We start from the raw sequence: 21913 nt of genomic DNA, 5'->3' as shown, positions 1-21913 counted from the left end.
CCTGGGAAGAAGGGAGGGGTGGGGGAAAGGTGTTTCAGTTTTCATCTTTATTTTTCACCATCCAACTCTATTATAATTGGCCATAAATTAAACTAATGTTCCCCAAGTCAACTCTGTTTTGCTGTGACGGTAATTGGTGAGGGATCTCCCTGTCTTTATCTCAACCCACAAGCTTTTCTGTCTTATTCTCTCCCCTGTCATGTTGAGGAGGGGGAGTGAGGGAGCAGCTGGGTGGGCGTCTGGCAGCCAGCCAAAGTCAACCCACCACAACTGTCCTCTCAGGTCACAGAAATAAACCTGCAGGTTAACAAATCGGATTTTATGCAAAATGAAACCGAGTTTGAAACATGTTCCCATAATTATGAAAGACAGTCAGAAAACAAACAACTGGCTCCATGTTCTCTATGCCCACCTCACCTTAGCATTAGAGTTTCACTCAAAAATAAAAAGCTGCTTAGTATTACAGGAAAAGGAATATTGGCTGAGTGATGGATGAGATGCTCAGAAAATCCACAGCTTTTCTTTCCCTCCCTCCATCTCAAATGTGTTTTTTTACACTAGGAGAAAGCCTGTAGTAATACCTGATAAAAGACCTACTGTGGTTTCTCTACACCATACATTTGGAATAATAATACATCCTAATAATATATTATTAACATACTATATTTATATTAAACTTCATTGTTTCACAATGTATTTAAATACTCCATATTAAAATATAATTGTTCCCATCTTAATGTAATAAAATATGGGATATTTTTGAAGGGAGAAATATGTTAATCAACAGAATTAAATGTATAACACTAGGAACATCACGGGCGAAGTATTTTTAAATTAAATTTACAATTTTTCTTTTCATCCTGAACAGCTAATATGCTCACAAATGGCTTGCCTTACGTGAATATTCCAGAATAACTACATTAGCGTTAATGTTTTGGATTGGAGCTATAGCATAGTTTTGAAGTGCATCCCCTGAGCACTTAATGCACGTTCATTGGTTTTGAAGAATGATTTCGGTGCATGCAAACTTGATTACTCTTGTAAGACATTAACCTAGAACTCTGCCCACAGTGTGCACCAAATTTGTTTCTACAGCTAATGCAGGAAAAAAGGTCTGAACCAATGACAAATGGCTTCAAATGCTGTGCATGGCGGAGACACTAATGACAAAGGACTGAACTATATTTAGTCTGAAGTAGAAGTCTTGAGCCATATATAAAGATGTTAAAGCTCAAATATCACCAACTACTTTGATCAGCTGATCCATATTGATATTGCACTAAATTATTTGATATGTAGACAGAGACTGTGTTTGAGCATAGACACTATAACTTGATTTAAGAATTTTAACATATTTGACTCACATAACCTTTCTGCCACTATTTATGGCTCTTGAGCTTGATGCTACAGTGAAATAAATGCAGTTATTCCTGGAGTTAGAGAAGATGGACCACTTAAAAACACATCTGAAGTCACCAGTCTCCAGCTGGAGATATGCACAAATGTATAAAACAGCTCCATATGCACTATGTTACATAGTTTCATGTTATCATGGGGTATTTTTTAGTGAAAATAAGAGCTGCAAAACAAAATCAAATCGTTATTGCTTATACTCAAGTCTGTAAAAGGTGTCACCAAGACACCTCAAGAATTTATGGCTTAGGTTCCAATCATACTTTAGTCATTAGGTTTTTTATTGTTTTACTCAATATAGCCTAGATTTTGTGACAGATGCACATAATGAGTGGGAAAAGTAATGAGGTCATATCTCAATGAAAATTTACAGAGTTAATTAAAATAAGGGACAACCTTCCCACTTGATTCTGACCTTGCATTTAAACATGTTCTGAGTCAGATTAAGAAAAAGCTACATATTGAGCTGTCTTAGGTTTATTCCTCATACGTACGTCTGATTATTAGGGAAAATATATCATAAATAGTACACATTATGATGCTTGTACACAAAGATTACACTCAGTTCACGTAATTTTTGTCTGTTTTGTGTTTGACAGTTTTCTTTTTATTTCAGAGTCGTCTGCAGGAAGTGTTTTTCATCATTACTGAAAATTTACAAAACCATTTCTATGAAAGTCAAACGGGCATTTGAGAAAGTTGGTAAAGATTGTGATACTATGTTTAGGATATACATAAATTAACGCTAGATCTTCTGAAAGACCACAGACACACAAAGTCTTTGCTTCAAGAAACAGCGGTTTTCAAGCTGTCTATTGGCTAGCAGTAGGTCACAAAATGATACTATTCAAGCTGCCGTGCTGCACGCAAGTGCCAAGGGAGGAATCATGGGCCAGTGGTTAGCTAATGGCCCACAACTTGTGCGGGCGGACACAACTGTCAAGTCCAGCATCAATCTTTCCAGGCAAATTGCTTCTTTCTTTTTGTCTCAGTTTGTATTAAATGGAGAAGCATTTTCATTGCCACCTTCCACAGAGTATCAATAAAATTTTATGAAATAGTGAGTGTCAAGCTATTAACAATATGATAGAAAAGGACGCATTATGATAAAACTTAACTTACTAATAAAGCTACTAATAGCAAAGTAAATGTAGCAGCGCTGGTTATGAGTCTCACAGTATTAATACTTTTTGCTGCTTTTTGCTAAAACTCCCACATTTTTGAAGCTATAATACTATGTATTATTTTTAATATGTCATTTGTGCTAATAAAGCCTTTTGAGCACTTAATACATTTACTTCTGACTTAAGCAAATTTGCTTTCTTCCTTTCTCATGCGCAAGGTAGGCTCTTTCTCCCACTTATTTAGAGAATACTTTAGACGCGAACTTTTCTTTCCCATTTTCCTTCACTTTAGTCATAGTCTTTTTAAAGGACTTTTGTAATCCCCCTCTGTGGCACTTAGATTTATTTTCACAGTTCTTGTGAGGAGTTGGCTCTTGGAGTATATTGAAACCAACGATGTTTAGCAGATACAGTGATATTTAACATCATGCTAAATCCCACCAGAAGTTCTGTTAGTTTGCACCTTTAACAACTTGCCATTCTGTGGGGTGAAACAGTACAATTTCACTCCCAGCGCTCCACCACCGGCCACTTCAGATTCTGCAGTTACACCCACTGTAGATCTATTCTTCAGGTTCTTTTTTTCCCTGTTCTTTTAAGTTGTAATTTCTTCAAAATGTCTATTTGACTAACTTTTATTATTTAATTTCTCAAGCTTATAAATGTCCTGAAAGTCAGAGTATCTTGTTTGCGTTTCTGCTGTTACTTTGCCTCCCTTTCATATCCTCAGTGATTTGTTGCTGAATTTTCCAGATTTCCTTGTATGTATTTGCATGTGTAAAAGCATTTTTAAAAACATTGTTACGCTAAAGGCTGTAGCTACGCGAAGCTTGTTTTTACTTATTTTTTTTTATTCTGAGGGTTTGGTTAAGATATTTCAAAATTTTTCGAACAATTTCTTTACTGTTTCTCCTCATGTCTGACAGCCTCCTTTAAAAGGATGTTTATATTTTTCAGCCTAGATACAAGAGAAAATTACCAAAAAAAAAAAGGCATTTTGGTCAGTGTAATTTATTACAGAATTTATAGCCAGAATCTGAAAAAAAAAAAGGGCATCACAATAGTATTACTTCCATTGCTTTAAATTAATAACTCATAGCTTTCATTTTCTTCCAGTTTCCAGGATTCTAATTCATTTCAATTTGCTACAGACAAAAGGAAAGGGCTCTAGCATAATAGTGTTAAGGGGCTTATAAAAAAAACTTTACATCTTAACCTTCCATATGAAATACAAACACAACGGGATTTCACTCAAGTAGGTATGACAGATGACATGACTAAGGGAAAACAAGACACTGTAAACATATAGGGCTGATCACCTAAAACAACTACGAGTTAGATAATTGATAAGTGTTTGTAGTAAACCATGACACAATCAACTATGTTCTACTTGTCTCCTTTTCCCTAAAAAAACAAGTATGTTCCATTTGTTTTCTCTTCCTTCTCCTTAACATGCCCAAACGCCAACATCCTGAAGAGGTACAGATATAATTGTATGGAATTAGGTGTCTTTCTCTGCTTGGGGCATTGTGGGTTTTTTTCATACAGCATTTGCCACTTGGTGCAGTAATTCCAATAAAATCAGTATTTAACATAGAAAACAAGAAAATATTCCGTATTTCACATTGTGAAAGCTGTACAAACTCTGGCACAAACTACACTGAGCTGCTACAGAACAAGTTCATTAGTAAAAGAAAAGCTGGCTCTCACCATTTAATACCAACACTATGTAAGTTCCTAGTGCTATTACAAACAAAGTGCTTTCCCCTCAACTACTAAGAAATAAAAATTAATGTGTAAATTGGAAATTTCATTCTTAAGCACTGCTGTGCAGTCCCTATAAGCACAAGCAGGACTTTGACTAGGAATCACTAATATGGGTTGAATATGCTGATAAAAGAGATACCTCATAAGACTTTCGCTAAAAATACAATAGCCAGTTAAAGAGGAAGGAGAGGCAATTTCTCCGTGTTGGGAGTTGGGACCACCTGGATTCAAGACTACCAGTAAAGACATAAACCTCATCAACTTTTTTTTTTGCCCCTCCTCCCTCCCTTTCTTCCACCACCCCAAAAGAACTACACAGCAAGTAATAACTAGTATTTACATGGAATTCCATCAATTAAAGCAAATCAAAACAAGAGAGTAAACTTCTCATTACTAAACCAGCAGGACAGACTGCCTCAGTGAACTAATTAGCCATTTTATATCCCCTCCCTGGATCATGCAGTTAAAACACTCTCAGGTGATAAAAGCAAGTAATTAATTAGTGAATAGGATCAGTTTATCTCCTCTGCACATTTAATTCAATGAAAATAACCTATTACCTGATCAAAAAAGAAGGAGTGGCAGGTCTACAAGTGAAACTGTTCTTTTTTTTATTGATATAAGACACTACCTCTCCTTCAAACACCTGAGGCAATTTCCAGTGGTGTCTAAATCAAAACACACCTATTTCAGAACTTTCTTGATACTAATATTCTGCTACTTTTACTATATGTGGAGAGGATAGCAAATAGTATGTGCCTAATAACAGACTAGGAAAATATTAGAGGCTCAGAAGCACATCCTTCCATGCATTCTATGTCTTCCCTCTTTACACTTTGCTTTACTTATTTCTTCATATTATTTCAGCTATCACATTATGAATACTCATGGAGCAATATTACATACAGTGCTAACCATTTCTCTCAGTTCCTCATATAATGCACGTCCATCTTCATCTTCACAGATGAACAGTGCTATGAAACCAGAGAAAATTCAAGTAAGACACAGTAGTGATTTCTCAATAATGCCAAGTGTTCTATCCATAGTTTTGGATATTGCTTAGTTCTTCTCAACTATAAAATAAGTACATTTTCCAATCTCACAGCATTAATGGCATTCAATTACTCCCTCTAAAGCACTTTGCAATTTGCAGATGGACTGAAAAATTTTGCAAAAGAAATCAAAAGAAAAAAACTAACCAAAGAAACCCCAAATAACTGTATTCGGTAGCTGAATGTAAGCACAAAATTTACCTAAAAAGCTGTTTTTTCCACAGAACCTTTATTTCCTCCACTTGTAAGAGTAAAGTGTATCCTACATTCCATAAATAGTCTGTATTGCACTGCTCACTCTCATTGTTATGATAGCAAGAGCTATCATATAAAATGATTTATAGCAACTTCGTAAACATATTCCTGTGAATTAAGGTTAGCAAGGTCATGTTAATCAAAGGCAAACTTCAAGTAATAAAAGCCAAAGAAAAAAGAAGAAAATATAAAAGCCCGATAAAGCTAAAGCATCTAAATTGATTTAATACACTATAACATGGTATAACTAAAAATTGATTGGTAAGTTGATAAACAAAGAATTAATTAATACATGTCAGGTTTCTCCAAAATAACAAAACTATATTCAAATACAAAATATGCTCCTTAAGATACTGGGAGGAGTTGTTAAGTGTTTTTAAAAATGCTGTAAGGATAAACACACTCTTGAGGATCGCACCGTTCCTAATTCAAAACTCCAAACACCTGTGCATTATTACTGTCATCCCCACCCTCAAAAAATGTGCTTGGTAACTGTTATGTTCCTGATTTTCTCTAAGTGCTTTGCTCAGTATGTGACAGGTTGTGGCATGGGTCACGGCAGTAGATGACAGAAAGCTACAGCATCCCATTCAGAACTGCAGAGTGGGATGCATTTGGTTCACACAGACAGAGCATATTGCTTCATCTGCTGAGGACTGCACAGCTTAGCAAGGAAATCACCGCCTGCAGTGAACTCTACCCTCAGTCCCACGCCACAAACCTGCTATTTACATTCCTAGGGCTACATTTTTTGAACAAGCAACAGACATCCTGAACTGTACAAGCGCAGTAAGAAGAAACTTCTTAATGAACTGCTGTACAGAAAAATATACTCACATTTTCTGTACCACAGTTCATTACTGCAAATATCTTCATACACATACTTGAAAATAAGATTTAAGATATAAAGTCAGGTAAAAAGTTTACTTATTGTACAGTAATTTCTGATGAACAAGTATAGTATGAGAATCAGCAGCTTACATTCATTTTCATAGTCTGCATAATTGTTAGTTACTAACGTGCAAACACACAATTACAGTAAGGTACACCTTGAGGTAGGTACAAATACTGGGCATATTAAGTTAGATAAATTATTTAATTATTTTTGTGGAGGAACAGCAGTACTAACTTTAGGACTTTGAACCGAATACTTTCCCCAATATGTTTATGTTTCAGAGTCAAACTCTCTGTTTTACTTCTTGACCATGACAGAGATCACTCATACCTCAAAGGGCATAAAGTGTCCCTTTGGCGGTACAAAAGTGAAGCACAAATGCTACATAATGTTATCATCTCTCAGAGTTGTAGTTCTGGCCTTCTATACTTGGTGTTTGCTACAAAGACGACTAGTTCTTAGAGCTGAATAACTGCACTAAGCGTAAACCTCAATTTTCATTGAAAAATAAACTGTTTAAGATGGATGACTGTGGAGAAGAGACTGAAAATTAGTTTGCAGACAAGCCTCCTATTTTCTGAATGTTTTGCATTTTTAAGTGATGCAGTGTTTTCTTTTAAAAAAAAAAAGATTGGTAATTCTATAGGGAAGAGCTGAGCTGATCCAGACTCCTGCTCTGAAGAGCAACAAGGTCACTCGTGCATCTTGGAGCCTTCTCGCCTGCCTGCTCTGGGTACATTTTTACAAGGAAGAAACCCAGGTTGCTGTCACACATTATATGGCACTTGTCACATTCAAAGCTAATAACAGAGGAAAATTAAGCAATTGTAAAGTTATTGTCTGCAGCCCAGAGATGGCTCAAGGGACTATACAGATCTATTGACACATTATAAAACTTTTATCTTCTTTGCATTTTATTCAGGTAAGTTACTATGTGTCCCCCATTTTCCTAGTAGAATGTGGTTTCTGTAACAGCTATTTTAAAAGAGATAAAGATGGCCATAGCAGACAATGAGCAGTTCCTGAAGAGAATCAAAGCAGTAGACTATGAAGACGAAAATGAAGCAATAAATCGATACATCATCTATTGCTCCCACCTTTTTCCTATTTTTGAGGTTTTCTTCACAACGCCTGCTTCTGAGACAGAAAAGTTCCTATCAGCAGCATATAAATGTTTTTCATCTGCATGGTTTCTCAACTTCTTTAGAACTTAATAGTTATTGTCTGTATTTTTCTGAGCAATTATTTTGATGAAAACCACATCACAGTCATTTTAGTCTATAACAGTCTTCTTTGTATTGATATCCCTGTAGATTTTTATAACCTATTTTTCCTGTGCACTGATGATTACATGTAATGGGCTGAGCAAAATGTGAGACTGAGGAATGTCTGATGTTTTGATATTTTTTGCCTTGTACTTCATTTATATCTTGAAACAAAGGCTTGCAATTCAATTTCTTTTGTGTGCTGATTTATTTCATTTGTTCAGCAGGAAAGCTTACCTAATCTTTGTCCAATGTGAATAACTGAACAGAGTACATTACCACTCCCTGCAATTTTAGAGCAATACTCAACCTTCTGTAGGTAGCTGCTTTTTCCTTTATAAAACTATGGGGATCAAAGACTAACACAGAATACATTTTATAGCCATGAGAAAGCCTTTTACAAATTAAGTTTGTGCAACTGCACAGTAACCTATCCAGCCTCCTCACTGCTCATAAAGTAATGGTTTACACCACGAGAGTGAACTCTAGAAAAAAATTTACAAAAAGCAATCCTAGTGATAGTCTTAATGAAAACTAAGGGTCTGGATAGTCCTAGGACTGGATGATAAGTAACTTTATGGAAATCCTATGGTATTATGATAACTGAAAAGTGGAAAACACCTTCCAGAAATCCCCATCAACATGACACACACAGGAATAATATCACTGCTGAATCCCATGCAACCACTCCTACGTTCTTGAAGTTTTTGACAGAAAAATTACAGAACATAAGCAGCACAAACAGAGATACATTTATGATATGCATAAGATTTTTAGTATTCCTTAATATTCCTATTTGATATTCCACTGAATTATAGGGGAAATTAAGTGTCCAAAAGGTAATGACACAAGATGGCTAATTATCCAAGACATACCAGACCTTAAGTTTACATTTTGTGCTCGAGAAAGTTGCAATGGACTTAGTGCACAATCACAGATTCTTCCGTTTCCAAAATCAGTCATCCAAGTAGACTGTACTTACTATTCATAGTAAGGCAAATACCATTTTCAAGCAAAAATTTCCACAAGTATTGTATGATTCACAGGAACAACTAAAATGAAACACAACAATGGAGCATATGATTGTACTAACAAGCAGATTTTTTTTATAATATCACGCCGTTATTCAACCCGTGAGTCGACACAAAACTTGCTACAATAACTGTCCTTGCCCTTTTATACAAAGAGAACACCTCACTTCATCTCTTAATCCTGAATTTAGTTCTGAATTAACATCTTCCTTATTCTCCCCTCCCCTCCCCTCCCCTATTCTATTCTATTCTATTCTATTCTATTCTATTCTATTCTATTCTATTCTATTCTATTCTATTCTATTCTATTCTATTCCATTCCATTCCATTCCATTCCATTCCATTCCATTCCATTCCATTCCATTCCGTCAAAAATATAATTGATTTCTCTGTACAGAGGCATTAAATATTGGTTGAACTTGTTTACAAACTTTTTAACATCTGAAGTGGTAGAGCAGATATGGTCAAAGATCATATTCACTTTTCCATTACACGTCATTGATGGAACAGCTTACATGCTGATTTTACAGAAAATGTCTAAAGCAGGGTAGCTTCTCACACTGACTTCCTGATTATTAAGTTTTTTAGAAATTAAATTTCTCATTTGATTAAACAAAGCCATTTTCTAGTGTTAATATTGTTATGCATTGTATTAAGTTTAAAAAGCAGTTGAAGACTTATAACGAAAGCAGAGCATGAGAAGCAGACAAAACCCACTGCAAGCACTCAAGGAAACAAGAAATCCACAAGCATAATTATAATACAGATTAGTCTTTTCCACCTTTTTCATTTGAATAGAACAAACTAGCACAATAATACAGTATTTGCAGTGCTTTTCAGGTGTCAGTGAAAAAGGAAATATTTCAAAAGCTTTATTTCTCTTCTCAGGTTAGAATTTAAGTACTCACAGCTGGTGTATATCAAAGTTCATCTGAGGGAGGCAAGAAGTTTAGCCACTTCTGCTTTTTCAACAGCTAAAATCAACAATGTATTCTGGCATAGTTCAAGTTAGCTCTAAACGCGTTCCTATGACTTAAGTCTACTTCTGCTGTCACCAGCAGATAGGCGTGGGTTAAGATTTCAAAAGTAACAGATGAGAATGGACTGAAGTTCATGGTTTTTTAGTAGATAAAGTATTAGATAGGCACTAGATCACTACGCACTTGATTTAATGAAGTTAAAAAATGAAAAGCTAATAATCAGGATACAAGGAACTGAAGCATCCAGCATAATTAAAGTACAAGAGACTACACATTAATGAAGATACTACATAAAGAATAATAAGGAAACCAAATAAATCAGATCTGATTACAACTCAGGAGGAAAAAACAGAACAGAGAAGTAGTAAAATCAAATAGTGCTAGACAAGAGGGTTATGTTGTAGTGCTATGCTTTGTGGTGAGAATATGAAAAAAACACAAGCTCTTGAATGTTAACAGAAAAACATGAAGAAAACCAATAACAGAGAGAGAAGAATCAACCACAGTTTAAAACAATTATTATATTGTAGGTTTTTCTTATTTAGAAAGAGAAAAATGTAAATGGATGGCACAGGTAGCATGTAATAGCTAAGCATTCCTAGCAATGGAAACCAGTTTGACAAAGATACATAATAATAGTTCACTAATTCATAATTTTCTAATCAGAATAAAAAACACTTTGTAATTTGTGCCTTACAATATCTTTCAACTTTTAATCAAAGATGATCAACAAATGATTACTGGCATGGTAAGATATTTCAGTATTCTAAAAACAGTCTGTTTTGTAACTGTCATAAAAGAATCTAAAGCGAAGATGAGCAATAATTTACTAGTTGTCCTAGACAGCTAAGTAAGATTTGTTGTTAGCTTATGGAAATACATAAGAAATTTTATGGGGCTAATATGTTGTAGAGATTTATATATAGAAATTGAAAGGAATACAATGACCCATTCGTTTTCTGTGAATTAACAAGTTAGGAAATAAATTGAACCTCTCTCCCCTTTTTTGTTGCTATTACTTCAAATCTACAATAGGTTTTCTACCCAAAAATAAAACATAAAGGTGGAATAAAAAGCTTTGCACTTTTTTGGCCAAAAGAGGAAGAAGAAAGTGATGGGATTTTGACAATCTGGGTGGGGTAGCTTAAGTAGGAAATGTGGAAAAAATATGAGATGACAGTGTGCTGATTAAGTATCATGATTACATTTCATATTGACAGCAGCATATGTGACAGGACTGCCATAGCTTTCAGAAGAACTGGAAGAACTCACATGTACATGCACATTCATCATGGTAAGATTTTATAGCTGGGAAGAGTCAAGGAATACATGTCAATAAGCCCAGGGACTCTGAGTGCATCACCTACTGAACTCCATTCTTTTTCTCCCATTAGAAGTTCATGCCGTCTCATGAAGTGATCTGTTATAAGACTGTCCTTCCCCTGGAAAATCCAGTCTTCTATATTTAGAAGAAGCCACCCTGCCTCTGGCTGCTGTCTCTCTCTTGAAGCATGCTCACTCATGCATAGTGTTGACTGCCTATGGATCTGGAGTGCTCTCATGTCACTTGGGGACTCAGAAGTTTGTTGGGAGGTGCAGGAAACACCTTCCTGCGCTTAATCTAAAAACAGGAATAGATTTATTTTTACTGCACATTTATTTTCCATTTATGTATTTTTTACTGTACATTTCATTTTAAAGTAGAATGCACAGAAACTGGTATAGGCAAATTTAAGATGGCATTTTGGTATCTTACTACAAAATAAATCAGGAAACTGCTTGCCATCTGCTAATTAATTGGTAACTGGAGAGCAGCATTTTTTGAAAAAAGCTTTTAAAGTTTAATAATGGGCAAAACAACAAACCTTCAAGTGCAATTTGTGACACAAACTGATCATTTCTGTACAGAAAAGTACTCCCGACGTTGCCGGCTGGGCAGAGGTAGGTTCTTACAAAGTCAGATGTCAGAATGTTAAATCACTGCCACATTGCCTATAATATCTGCATCAAAGCCTGTATGCACTGCATTTTTACTGTAATGCAGTCCCTCCGTTCAAATTATTGAGCTGATGTGAACTTTGCTGCTAACAAAAGCATCCCCGTTATGGAATCTCAACATAAATACTAAAATCTCCAGATAATGCTAAAAAAGCTGCCAAGCTACATGGTTTTAATTTCGTGAATTTCAACTGTCAACTTGAATACAGTACTGACCATAACCTACAGAAAGTTCAGCAAGTGTGTACTGACAATCAGGGCTTCAAAGCACTAAATCCCATACACAGTCCTTGTAGCAGATCAGAGAATGCCAAAACCTTATCATGAGTTGCTCACAGCAAGGAGGTGATGAAACAGGAACTTGAAAGACGGAGGTTTGAATTTTAATTCTTCTCTGAGCCACAACAGCTTGAAGAGCCCCAGATTCCAGCTGCAGCAGAGATGCAGGCAGTGTCCATCCCTAGTATTAAGGTGAGGGCAGTCTCTGGAGAAGATGAAGCTCATGACTTCTGCCTCCAACAGGAATGCTCCTGCCCTACCTAAGGGCCTACAACAAAATACGGTCACCACCTTCAAAGCGGAAGAGGAACCAGGTGTGCCTTCAGAGGATCTAGGATCTGAAGGATCTAGGCCACCTGACCCTAAATGAAGATGATGTTGAAATATGGGCTGGATGAAAACTGGCTAAATGGCTGGTCCCAGAGGGAGTTGATCAGTGGTACAAAGTCTAGTTGGAGGCCAGTAACTAGTGGTGTACCCCAGGAGTCATAACTGGGTTTAATCCTGTTTAATCCTGTAATTAATCCTGGGTTTAATTACTGCAAAGCAGTAATCTATCCATTCTTAGTGGCAGCAAATATTCCTCTCCTCTACATGGCTTAGCTCTGCTGACTTCTTTTGCAATGTAAAAAGTTTACATACTCTTAAACAGAGGACTTACAGATGGATGTAAGAAATATTTTGCCCTACTGTTGTAACTAAGCATGTCTGCAATCTTAACCATGACAAAATAATTGCAGTAATACAGTATCATCAAAGGCAATCATAATTATCTATGGCTTTGACTTGGGAACGTGACTTTCTCCTGCTCATTAACACCATTTCCTACATTTATTCTACGTATAAACAGCAGAGGTCTTGGGCCTTCCACAGTAAGAGAAAGCAAAACAAACCAAAATGGAAAAAAAACTAGAGAAGATAAAAGGAAGGGCAGGACCAATGGTAAAAATCAAGAAAGCAAATACAACTTAAAAGGAGGAAGTCCAGAGAATTATTGTTATTATGAAGCTATGTATGAAGCAAGAAACAAAAGAAATAACAAATCAAATGATTCAGACCAAGAAGAGTACAGCTATGAATTGGAAATGACAATGTATGTTTTCAGTACTTCTCCGTAGGCTCTAGATGTATGTTAGTGAAACTGCGGAATCACAGATAAAGAAATAACATTCACTACTCTTCTTAAAGGTAAGAAGAATAAACCCCAGTTCTTAGAGGTATATGCATATTAAACTAAAAAGAAAGATAGTTTAGGTAATTTGAAAGCAGTATTAGGTAATCTTGTCAGGCATGATTTTAAAATGTTTATCTCCTTTGTGTTATCAAGGCAAACATGTCAGCTATTATTGCAGTTCAACATAATATGAAAGGTGTATATATGTACAAAACCTATTGAAATGAAATAGAACTGAATTGTAAGCTGAGGAAGTTATAGGAATTCTTTTCATTCATTCCAGCACAATATTTTACATACAAAACCATAAACAGTTCCACAACAATTACCACAGAATCACAGAATGGTAGGGGTTGGAAGGGACCTCTGGAGATCATCTAGTCCAACCCCCCTGCCAGAGCAGGGTCACCTAGAGCAGGTTGCACAGGAACGCGTCCAGGTGGGTTTTTTTATGTATCTCCAGAGAAGGAGACTCCACCACCTCTCTGGGCAGCCTGTTCCAGTGGTCTGTCACCCTCAAAGTAAGGAAGTTTTCCATCATGTTGAGATGAAACTTCCTGTGTTCCAGCTTGTGTCTGTTGCCCCTTGTCCTGGCACCACCGAGAAGAGTCTGGCCTCATGGTCTTGACACCCGCCCTTTAGGTATTTATAAGCATTGATGAGATCCCCTCTCAGTCTTCTCTTCTCCAGGCTAAACAGACACAGGTCCCTCAGCCTTTCCTCATAAGAGAGGTGCTCCAGTCCCTCGATCATCTTCGTAGCCCTCCATTGGACTTTCTCCAGCAGTTCCCTGTTCTTCTTGAACTGGAAGGCCCAGAACTGGACACAATACTCCAGATGCAGCCTCCCCAAGGCAGAGCAGAGAGGTAGGATGACCTCCCTCAACCTGTTTGCCGCGCTTCTTTAACACATCCCAGGAGACCATTGGCCTTCTCGGCTACAAGGGCGTACTGCTGGCTCATGGTCAACTTGCTGTCCACCAGGACTCACACATCTCTCTCAGAAGAGCTGCTCTCCAGCAGGTCGGCCCCTAAACTGTACCAGTGTATGGGGTTATTCCTCCCGAGGTGCAGCATCCTACACTTGCCCTTGTTGAATTTCACCAGGTTCCCCTCTGCCCAACTCTCCAGCCTGTGCAGGTCCCTCTGTATGGTGGCACAGCCTTCTGGTGTGTCAGCCACTCCTCCCAGTTTTATAGCATCAGCAGACTTGCCGAGGGTACACTCTGTCCCCTCATCCAGGTTATTCAGGAATATTGAACAAGACCAGACCCAGTACTGACCCCTGGGGAACACAGCTAGTTACAGGCCACCAACTGGACTCTGCACCGCTGATCACAACCCTCTGAGCTCTGCCATTCAGCCAGTTCTCAATCTAACTCATTGGTAGATTATCTTATGTGTTAAACGCCTGTGACATTTAGAATGACAACAGCAATTTTAATAGGGATCAGAGATCAAAGTTTAGAGTACTACACCTAACAAGGTAGAAGATCAGCTGTCACAGAATCACAGAATACCAGGTTCAAGAGGAATTCAGGGATCATCTGGTCCAAACTGTCTCGGCAAAAGCACAGTCTAGACAAGATGCCCCAGCACACTGGCAAGTGTCCAATATTGAGGAATCCACCACTTCCCTGGGAAGATTATTCCAATGGCTAATTGTTCTCATTGTGAAAAATCTTCCTCTTGCGTCCAATCGGAATCTCCCCTGGAGTAACTTGTACCTATTACCTTTTCCATGTGACTCCTTGTAAAAAAGAAGTCTCCACCTTCTTTATAGACACCCTTTATCTACTGAAACATGGTGATAAGGTCCCCCCTAAGCTGTCTTTTCTCAAGGCTGAATAAACCCAATTCTCTCAGCCTTTCCTCATACGGCAGGCTTCCCAGTCCTTTGATCATCTTGGTGGCCCTCCTCTGGACCCTCTCCAGCCTGTCCACATCTTTTTTGTACAGCAGGGACTGAAACTGAACACAGTATTGCAGGTGTGGCTTGACAAGCACTGAGTAGAATCCAGTAATGACTTCTTTACCTCTGCTGGTGATGCCCTTGTTGATGCAACCCAGCATCCTGTTGGCTTTCTTTGCCACAGCAGCACACAGTTCACTCATATTGAGCTTGCTGTCCACCAGGATCCCCAGGCCCTTTACCACAGAGTTGCTCCCCAGCTAGGTAGATCCCAGCCTGTGCTGCACTCCTGGATTATGTTTTCACAGGTGCAAGACCTTATACTTGTCCTTATTGAACTTCATAAGGTTCTTGTCAGCCCACTCTTCCAGCCTATCCAGGTCTTCCTGCAGGGTGGCTCTCACTTCTGAAGTGTCCACTTCCCCACTCAGTTTGGTGTCACCAGCAAACTTCATCAGGGTACACACTTGATCCCATCATCCAGATCACTTATGAATATATTAGTGCATTCACTTAAAATCCTTTTTATTTACTTCTTCCTCTGTAAAGATTTGGGCTTTTGATTTGTAATGAATTGATAATTGATAAATTTTGAGAGTTTAGTTGACGCTACAGTTCTATATGCCCACATGAAGCACTTTCTCTTTCATTTTCTCTTAGATGTTTCTCACTACAGAAACTGGGCATTTGTCAAAGTGACCCAGATGACTACTGGAGTACTGGGACTTCCTTTCTATGGTACAACTTTGCAATCTTTTAATTATCTTTTCTTCCATGGTTTTTAAAACTTACAATCCTGTGGTGGTGGTGGGGTGTCCAGCGAGAAAGCCTGTGATCACTTCCACTATCTACTAACTTTAAAAGAAGCCTTTCCTGACTGCAGCTACCACATTGCAACCCAAAATATCTGGAGACATATTTCTTGCATTTCTACTTTTTAGTTTTACCCTTCTAGCCTTTTTTGGACTTTATAATCACATTACTCATGAAAAGATTTGCCTATTCCTCCTAGACTTCTGTTTCCTTGAAAGATGTTCAGCTAGAGTATATGGAATATTTACGGGAAAGAAGGGTGAAGAGTAGCTGTGGCTGCTGCACTGTAAAGTGTGTGGAATATTCTTTGCAATAGACAATTTCCACAGGACTAAAGTTCTATGTCATTTGGATATGCAAGTCAGCTGTAAGTTGGACTGCTTAAACCATCATTAAAGCTGGATGTAATGATGAAAACAACCCCTTAGGAAGAAACGAACCATTCTCCAGATCACTACAGAAAAGAAGCATGACAGAGATGAGTAGGAATATGAACAGATAATTAAGTTGGCATTGTGTGCCAAAGCTCCCTATACATAAATAAAAACCCCACAAAGTACTTTGTGTACAGTTAAAAACAGTGAATGCTTGTTTCTTAACTAGCTATTTCCTGCAAATATGAGCCACAGTGTGAAATGCTGGTTCTACTTAAGTTAACTAACTTAATGGATTATGATTTCAACCACTCTTTTTAAGCTGCATGTGTTCAAACATTTGACTATACTTTTTTCCAACTTTGTTTAGTTTTTTCTAAAAGCAGATATAACGCCTTGAGAGAAATTCTGCAAAACTGCTCTTGCATATAAATTAACACAGGGGAGGGACACATAGGAAAGCAGAACCCAAGAATTCTCTTGGTGACAGGACAAAGTAAATTCCTTTTCCATAAAGAATAAAAAAATCAGCTTCCTTTAGAAGCACATAGTCAGACTTTGTCAGCTGCAACTATAGCAACTGTGGCAACCAGCATCATAAGAAGAGGAACGCATTCTCCAAATCTAAATGCTAGTTTTCCCTAACTTGGCTCATGTTTACTTTATGCGCTTCTCCCCAAATATACACAAATACAGACTCCAAGTGACAGAATCTTCAGCTTCTGCTTTCAAAATATTTTCATTAGATCAACCAGTAATCAGTCTATTTTACACTTCTTACTTTTATTCACAATGCAGTTTATCTTTATTGGATAATTTAAATCAAGCGCTTTTTATCCTTTGCATTTTTATTATTCAGCTTTCTCTATCCATGAGTTTTGACCATACTTTTGCATTTTTCTGAGTTACAACTTTATTACCACTTTCTAGTATCAGTGTCCAGAGCTGCATGTAGTGCTCTGTTCAATGTTTCTCTCTGCTTTCTTACAGATTTGCTTTTTGTTCTTTTCTCTACCTCTTTCTAGTATGTGGATACCTATTGCACCTCTTTAAGTAGAGGTGAACTTTGTAGTTTTAAAGTATAGGATAAAACTATCATAGAAAAATACTAGCTCACTGTCAAATCTAAAAGATTATCAGGCACTGTGTCAGTTGCTGTAAAATACTGCACAAAAGGAAGCTGAAGCACTTCTATTTAATAATAACTACTTATTAGTTAAAAAAAGCAGCAACTACCCATTTAAGGAAAAATATGTCTTTATATCTGACATCAAAAAATGTTCCATAACTTTTGCAGTATTCTAAGATTTTTGTCTGCCTTACTCTCTGAAGATTACAATGCTCTCTTGTGGTTGGAAAGATGGTTATTTACTTACAAACTTATAAACAACTACTTTCAATTTACCACTGAAGTCCAGCTGTATTATAGAAGAATAACAATATCTACATAAATTACACAAACGCTTTGAAATGCAAAGAAATTAATAAATAACCAGGATAAATAAACAGATTTGTAACCATAGTAATATTATTTCACACTTTTGTTCATCTAAAATAAGACAACAGCAGCACGGGTGATCCTGTCATCTCAATTTTGCCATCTGTTTATGATACTCAGAATTTCCGTTCACAAATCATTCACAATTATCACATGATAATCCCTCAAAATTTAAAGCTACAGAGAGATTAAACTCATTTTCTATGACTAGTTTTTTATCTAAGCAGTTACACTAGCTCCCGTAAGGATTATTTGTAATATGATACGGAGGCAAGAGTGGTCTCAGTAGCAGAAAATTAGGAGGGAGTGGGACTTCATGATTCCATCCACAACCCTGCAAGGAGGGTAAGAAACTAGTCCAGATAATCACATGCAAGAGAGGATGGTCTGCACAAGCAATAATGAGAAGAAAGGGTGGCTTCATGGAAGTGAATGAGAAGTCGGGAAGGTCTACGATACCAAACAGGAAGGACAGCCTATTCATTTGTTAGTGAATGGGAATGGAGATGTTTATAACCAATAACTATTAAGAAGCAATATTTACAGCAGGAAAGTTTAGAAACTCCGTGTTTAAGCATTTTAAGCTTACTCATCACACTGAACTCCAAAATCCTGCCCAGAAATTACTCCAAAAATAGGAACCTTTTCAAATCAAGAATTTTTACTTATTCTGACATCTTAACTCCTATATATATTTTTTCAAAACTGGAACTTGGCCCTTATTTCACTGATCTATTTTTATTTTCCAGAACCCACGAGACTTGATGCAGTATCTGACATCCAGCTTTGCCAGGAGCTTTTCCTGTCAGGCTTGAGTGACTCAGCTTAAATCTGTGAACAATGAAATACTGTAACATTGATTCAACGATTCTTACAGCTTCATGTACCTTGATGATCTCCCTCAATCTTCCAAATCAGTTAACATGCCAATAAGGCTTTCTTCACTGCCTGCTGCCTTGCATAAGAGATTCTGAAATAGCCTTTGACAGAGTAAGTCACTATTTCAATCGATACTCGCAGTGATATAAAAATGTTTCATAAAAGCATATTCCTGCACACTAGAATTCTGCCAACAAGATAGGAAGAAGCTGAGAACTACAAAGTAATGACCAAAAATGAGAGAACGTAACATATGCTCAGCTTACTGTATGTTTTATTTTACTCATTCTCAGCAAATGTGTTTCCTTTAAAATGCATTGGAATTGTTCAGAACCTTTTTGTGAGCAGTATCTATTGAAACTGAATTTACCCTTGAACTGAGCTGGACATGCAAAGTTTCATGTAAGTTTCTCTGAGCTTTATGAGAAAAATGTCTTGATTATCAAAGAAAGTGCAACAATAAGCTGGAAAACAGCATTTTCTTTGTTATTTGGTATGTAGAACTACATGCCACCTATGATCACACGGAAGTAATATATTCTCTAAAACATGATGTTTTTCAGTTGGATAAACTTTAAAACTAACTTTTTTCATGAAGGCACACTAAACTCCATTTTACATTCTTCCTTGATCAGTTTTTCACTGCATACACAGCCACAAACTTACACTGAATGTAATACTTAAAGCGATAAAATTGCAGCACTTCTGAAAAACCTCCTGAGGTACTGGGAAGAACTACATTACAGTAAGGAATATCATCACTAGTACTGTCTGAAAAAAACAGTGGATAAACATTTTGTAAAATCCACGAAACAGCTAACCTAGTATGCCCATATATATATATGTGTGTGTGTGTGTGTGTGTATAAAAATTAGAAAAGGAAAATATGTTTATCTTCCTTAGAAAAGCAATTTGGGAATTTATCATTCGTTACCATTGCCATACAATCTAAGAATTTTTTATTAAGATGAAAGTAGTCTTCCATCTGAGACAACCGGGGTACACTCCTCTTTGGAATGCCAAGAATCAGTATCAGGAAGGCACTAAAATATTTATCCAATATATTTTATCTTAGTGCAACATATATTTCCTTTTCCAGAAACAATAATTAGAATTTTCTGCTATAAGAAATAAAACAGGGAAAGTTTTACACCCTAAAGAAAAGAAAACAGTGTATGTGAAAGCATGCTTTGGCTTTACTAAACAAACATTGACGCATGCTTACCCTCTGGTCAATGATCTATGCTCAAAGAAGAACCCCGTACCTGATTTCTGAGGTGACTGCATTCTTCCTCTCCTCCCCAATCCATCTTCTTCTGCTTTTGTCTTATCCTATCATCTAATTCATTGCTTATCATCTACCACCACCGCCTGCTTTACCCACTGCAAAAATGAAATCCTGCAGTCCATCTTTCTTTTTGGTACATGTTATCGAAAACATAGCCTCAAAATCCTGTGGAAACATCACCAGTGGTGTTAGTCAGCCACAAACATGGTTTGCATCGCCTGGTTGTAAAGTATTTGGTACTCCTGGTGAGGCATTCGGTACCTGATGGTAGCTGAGAAGCGGGTGTCTGACCTTTCTAAGCAGATTTAATATGAAACTTTGAACTCCAAAACACAGTAATGGAGAAGAATTACTGCTGTAGTTTCATGGCAATGACTACCACAACTTGTTAAGTAACACGTATTGAAGAATAGCAAAAGCAGTCATTACCATCTAAGGCCCTAATCCTTTTCCAGTTTAATTCAATGACAATTTTTCTGTTGATTTCAGCATGGCAAATTCTATTTAACGCACTTAGGTAAACACACAACACTGGTTTTACAATGTCTCCTGCCCTTAAGACTTCACTCTGTGGGAACAGTTTATTTTTCACAATTTAATAGTAAAATTCTTACTTCAAAAATAGCAAGCAAAGCACTATCTATTTTGTTTTAAATAATGAGATATCCAGTCATAACAGCAAATTCATTTACTTCTTATTCATGATATAAAAGTTTATCTGATTATAAAAAGTTGCAGTTTTTCATTTACTGTTGAATTTCAGCAGGAGTTTAGGACTCTTGGTTGAATAATGATTTCCCTTGATATCTCTTGATACTTTCATATTTATACCTTACCATTTCCTTTTAATTACTATTATTAAAGCTACAATGTTCTCCAAACTTCACTTTTAAATCCATTCAAAAAATACTGTTTAAGGAATAGATAGATACTTCAAGAAAGTTGGTAATGGAGCTATTCCTGAAAGACCATGTAAATATTTACGTTGTTCAACATCAGGTTGCTCGTCTCCTCTCTGGAAGACATTAGGGAATTTCAAAGTTATTTGCAACTTCTGTCTTTTCTTTTTCAAAGAGACTAGTCTACACAAACCACCAAAATCTGGAGAAAGGGGTCTGATGTCATACTGGAACGTCTTGTTCTACCTCTTCAGTTCAACAGTAAGTCACAGAAATTAAAATTCTTGTTGAGTAATGAAAGCTAAGAGAACGTGGAACTGTTAAAAATTAGTCCTCTGAAACTAAAATGAAGATATGAGGTAGAAATGCCTAGATGTTATAGATGACAGTAACTTAATTAGTGTTGCATACATACCAGAAGTATAATATTATCTTTTCTGCACTTGCTCCTGAAAAAGTATATAGGTATGTCCTTTGACAATAGTTCCAGAGTACATGCTTTTATTGACCTTGTGTAACACAAGAGAGAAAACTGTGAAGTTAAGGCTTGTTATTTCTCTGAACAGTAGATGTCACTAAACTTTTTATATTTACCATAGAAGAGTAATTACATTTCATCCACTATTCTCCATTGCAACAGGACTATGAGAGTAGAGAGAATATTATTTATACTATGTAGGAAAGCTATATGACTTTATGATCAACACAATAGCTTTCACAAACACTAGTTGTATGTTATTTTTATCTTAGTTTCAATATCCTGCACTCTCATTTTTTACTTTTCACTTCTTAATTAGAGAAAGCCTGTCACTCTCATGCAGTGGGTAGATTTACTACTCTAAAAAGATGTTCAAATTATTTTGGCTGAATAATACTTGTAAATTCCTAATATTTATCAACAAGAAAGTAGTATTGCAGTTAAATAAAAACAACCCTAACACAATATCATAACACTCAAAAATGTCACAGCTTGTAAAATAGAGTAAGTGAGTCTAAGAAAATTTGCTTACCTTTTTTT

At 36.7% G+C, this 21913-nt stretch overlaps 1 protein-coding gene across 2 annotated transcripts in view; it reads right to left on the bottom strand.

The window, feature by feature from the left end:
* Positions 1–21913, bottom strand: part of FER (FER tyrosine kinase) — a 166579-nt gene that overhangs the window by 9111 nt on the left and 135555 nt on the right. The gene's annotated exons all lie outside the window — the stretch shown is intronic.

This window comes from Larus michahellis, chromosome Z (genome assembly GCF_964199755.1).
Source record: "Larus michahellis chromosome Z, bLarMic1.1, whole genome shotgun sequence".
In the NCBI taxonomy this organism is placed as follows: Eukaryota; Metazoa; Chordata; class Aves; order Charadriiformes; family Laridae; genus Larus; species Larus michahellis.
The sequence above is the reverse complement of the archived record's forward strand: the minus strand, read 5'-3'. Positions and strand labels throughout refer to the sequence as shown.